At 44.2% G+C, this 5,000-nt stretch overlaps 1 pseudogene; it reads left to right on the top strand.

Moving 5' to 3' along the window:
- LOC132153305 (rab3 GTPase-activating protein catalytic subunit-like) overlaps nucleotides 1–5,000 on the top strand; it is a 25,471-nt pseudogene that overhangs the window by 8,070 nt on the left and 12,401 nt on the right.

The raw sequence follows: 5,000 nt of genomic DNA, 5'->3' as shown, positions 1-5,000 counted from the left end.
TTCTTCGCAGCCCGGTGAAACACACCAATTTGAAAAACTAATGGATTGCTTAGTCGATATAAAAAACTGGATGACGAGTAATTTCTTACTGCTAAATTCTGAAAAAACAGAGGTGTTAATTATAGGACCTAAAAACTCTGCTTGTAATAACCTAGAACACTGTCTAAGACTTGATGGTTGCTCTGTCAATTCTTCGTCATCAGTTAGGAACCTAGGTGTGCTACTTGATCGCAATCTTTCCTTAGAAAGCCACGTTTCTAGCATTTGTAAAACTGCATTTTTCCATCTCAAAAATATATCTAAATTTCGGCCTATGCTCTCAATGTCAAATGCAGAAATGTTAATCCATGCATTTATGACCTCAAGGTTAGATTATTGTAATGCTTTATTGGGTGGTTGTTCTGCACGCTTAGTAAACAAACTACAGCTAATCCAAAATGCAGCAGCAAGAGTTCTTACTAGAACCAGGAAGTATGACCATATTAGTCCGGTCCTGTCAACACTGCACTGGCTCCCTATCAAGCATCGCATAGATTTTAAAATATTGCTTATTACTTATAAAGCCCTGAATGGTTTAGCACCTCAGTATTTGAATGAGCTCCTTTTACATTATAATCCTCTACGTCCGCTACGTTCTCAAAACTCAGGCAATTTGATAATACCTAGAATATCAAAATCAACTGCAGGCGGCAGATCCTTTTCCTATTTGGCGCCCAAACTCTGGAATAACCTACATAACATTGTTCGGGAGGCAGACACACTCTTGCAGTTTAAATCTAGATTAAAGACCCATCTCTTTAACCTGGCATACACATAACATACTAATATGCTTTTATTATCCAAATCCGTTAAAGGATTTTTAGGCTGCATTAATTAGGTAAACCGGAACCGGAAACACTTCCCATAACACCTTATGTACTTGCTACATCATTAGAAGAATGGCATCTACGCTAATATTTGTCTGTTTCTCTCTTGTTCCGAGGTCGCCGTGGCCACCAGATCCAGTCTGTATCCAGATCAGAGGGTCACTGCAGTCACCCGGATCCAGTACGTATCCAGACCAGATGCTGGATCAGCACCTAGAAAGGACCTCTACATCCCTGAAAGACAGCGGAGACCAGGACAACTAGAGCCCCAGATACAGATCCCCTGTAAAGACCTTGTCTCAGAGGAGCACCAGGACAAGACCACAGGAAACAGATGATTCTTCTGCACAATCTGACTTTGCTGCAGCCTGGAATTGAACTACTGGTTTCGTCTGGTCAGAAGAGAACTGGCCCCCCAACTGAGCCTGGTTTCTCCCAAGGTTTTTTTCTCCATTCTGTCACTGATGGAGTTTCGGTTCCTTGCCGCTGTCGCCTCTGGCTTGCTTAGTTGGGGACACTTCATCTACAGCGATATCGTTGACTTGATTGCAAATAAATGCACAGACACTATTTAACTGAACAGAGATGACATCACTGAATCCAATGATGAACTGCCTTTAACTATCATTTTTGCATTATTGACACTGTTTTCCTAATGAATGTTGTTCAGTTGCTTTGACGCAATGTATTTTGTTTAAAGCGCTATATAAATAAAGGTGACATTGACATTGACACACACACGCACACACACACACATACATACACACACACACACTCACACACACACACACACACACACTCTCACTCACACACACACACACACACACACACACACACACACACACACACACACATACACACACACACACACACTCACACTCACACACACACACACACCAGCAGGATGAATGTGACTGAGCATCATTGTCTGGATCCTCAGGAGAGTTTCTGATGGAGTTCTTCAAGCTTTGCTGCCAGAAGGAAAGCACGGAGGAGATTCTGGGGAGGAACGCGCTCGAGGAGGAAGGGAAAGGTCAATCTCAACCCTTATGTTAGATCTGAACTAATCACAGATGTCTGCACTATTCACAGTTCAACAAGCGTCTTGTTGGAGACTCATTTTCTCTGGTTGTGTTTTCTGTTTAATGCTGTTTCTTCTGATTTTCTCACTGCTTCTTCTCCATCAGCGACTAACAGTTACAGAAACACAAGCTTAATGATAAATCAATCTGGATTAAATGAAACTTTAATGAACTAAAATAAGCAGATGTACGTTTGTCAGTAACTCCAGGTGCATATGGACTGAATCAAGTCACATTTATTTCTATTGCGCTTTATACAATAAAGATTGATTCAAAGCAGCTTCACAGAGATAAACAGAAAAATAACAGTGTTAATGATGCAAAATTCATCAGTTATGAAGCCAATTCAATTTCAGCTGTAAATCGTCTCTACAGAAGACACTAGAGTCATTCTTCAGATCAGTGTTGATTCAGTTCAGTTCAATAACAATGTCGTCCTTCAGGATCCAGTCTGTCCAAACATGCCTCATTTATTCCTCCTGAAGTTGATCTGTATAAGGACCCTTTATTCTTTCTGTCCTGTAGGGCTTCTTCACAGCTAGCCTCATATATGATCAGTGATCCTCTGTGGATCTGTGCTGTATAGAAGTGAAGGTGTTGATGGCTGTTGTTTCTCAGAGAACAGTGACATCTCTCAGGCGCTGTCCAAGCAGCCGTCCCCATACACAAACTGTTGGTTTGGGAGATGTATGTGCATAAGAAAGGCATGGACAGAAATATGAGGTTTGCGTAAGTCATCTTTTTAAAGTGCAGGTTTGTGCTCATGTGAAATCATCAGGTTGCAGGTTTAAATGGAAAAATAAATGATTTGGATGGTTGAATGTTTTTCCTTTATTCAGTCAGTGTCATAACGGCTCAGAGTAAGATCTCTGAACTCTGTGTTTGTCCATCAGTTTCTGTTCCCAGATGCAGCTCTGGATAAAACAGACACAAGCGATGTGAAATCCACACAGCACAGCCCGAGAGGAAAGAGCGAGCCGGACCGAGAGTCAGAGGATTACGTGAGTCTCCCAGCAGACACTGAATCATGTGCAGTCTGCTGGTTTGTTGTCATCTGACGTGTGTTCTCCTGTCAGCAGCATCTCTATATTAAGCTGAAGTCTGCTCCCAGCGACAGTCTGACGTCTCGTCTGGCCCTGTGTCTGTGTGTGTGTGTGTGAACTTCCATCACGGAGGAATGCAGGTGTTTTCTTCTTCACCAGAAGCTGCAGGTCATGCTCCACCGCTGCGATCCCCACAATCTCTTTCACGTGATCTCTTCACGCGATCTCTTTCACGCGATCTCTTCCACGCGATCTCTTCACGCGATCTCTTACACGCGATCTCTTACACGCGATCTCTTCACGCGATCTCTTACACGCGATCTCTTACACGCGATCTCTTTCACGCGATCTCTTTCACGCGATCTCTTCCACGCGATCTCTTTCACGCGATCTCTTCACGCGATCTCTTCACGCGATCTCTTTCACGCGATCTCTTCACGCGATCTCTTTCACGCGATCTCTTACACGCGATCTCTTACACACGATCTCTTCACGCGATCTCTTCACGCGATCTCTTACACGCGATCTCTTCACGCGATCTCTTCACGCGATCTCTTCACGCGATCTCTTACACGCGATCTATTACACGCGATCTCTTACATGCGATCTCTTACACGCGATCTCTTACACGCGATCTCTTACACGCGATCTATTACACGCGATCTCTTACATGCGATCTCTTACACGCTATCTCTTCACGCGATCTCTTACACGCGATCTCTTACACGCGATCTCTTACACGCGATCTCTTACACGCGATTATTTTCACAGGACAAATAAAGCTGTTTAATAGAGCGAGCGGTGCCTTGTTGCTTTCCAGACCCTTCACCCTCTCTGCTCCTGTCTGTTGGAGAGATGATAACACAACTTTCATAAAGCACCAGAAAAATCTACTTTTCTGCCAGAACTCCCACAACCCTAAATCAATGCACTGGCAAAACAAAACAAGATCTGCATTTCTCTTTTGCTCTAGTTTGTTTCTGATAAACATGGCATGCTGCCGTTTACGTCTGGCTCTTATGCTCCTCTGTTGTCAGGTTGTCTTGGATAAAAGGTTCTATAAATGCATGAATGTAAATGACCGTTTTTGCATCATATTGTTCATCTGTGAAGCCGAGTGGATCGTGCTTGTACCATGCTGCTCATAACTGTGTCTGTGCCTCCAGAGCCTGCGCCCATGACTGAAGACCTGCTGGAGGAGCAGTCCGAGGTTCTGGCCAAACTGGGCACATCTGCTGAAGGAGCACACCTCCGCGCCGCATGCAGAGCGCCTGCCTGCTCTCAGACATGGAGTCCTTCAAGGTGAGCTGTTCGCTGGTCAGTGAGAGACAGATTGGAGACGCAGTGAGGGTCTAAAGGTTGTGATAGCACTGCATTCTGGAGTCAGAAACCAGCATCTCCACGTCCCACATGCTCTGCTGATGTTCAGCATCTCCTCTGATTTGTGTCCTGACCGCAGACTGTTGTCAATCTTGTCACCTGTTATTCACTGAGTCCAGCTGATCTCCAGATCACTGTGTGACCGCATTCTGACCGCTGTCAGCCGGAGGACCAGTGCCATCCAGCCTGAGGATCACTTGAAGGACTTATACTTTTGAGAAAATATATTTTTTACCCATCAGAATTTGACTTTATATCTCATAATTCAGAGAAAACAAGACAGAATTGTGAGATAAAAGGTTGTAATTAAATGACTTCAGTGATGGGATCGGGCTTCCATAGATGTCACATGCCAGTGCAGAAACGAGAAGCTCGCTCCACATTCACACAGCAACAGAGAGCAGATTATACAGTGGCTCACTTCCTCCTCAGCCAGACACTGGCTCCTCCTGCTCCTGTCTTCAATTCACTGAATCTTTTATAGGTTTCACCCTTTAAAAGCACTGCTTGGCAGAAGCCAACGGTAGAAGCATCATTCATTTTCATAAGCACATAATTTTCCATCGCTCTCTGTCAGAAAGCTGTGCATTATCCCTCAGTGTTATTCCGTGGACAGACCCCAGAGATTA

The sequence above is a fragment of the Carassius carassius genome, chromosome 11, assembly GCF_963082965.1.
Source record: "Carassius carassius chromosome 11, fCarCar2.1, whole genome shotgun sequence".
Classification (NCBI taxonomy): domain Eukaryota; kingdom Metazoa; phylum Chordata; class Actinopteri; order Cypriniformes; family Cyprinidae; genus Carassius; species Carassius carassius.
Note: the sequence above shows the minus strand (reverse complement) of the source record. Positions and strands in the feature narration are given on the sequence as shown.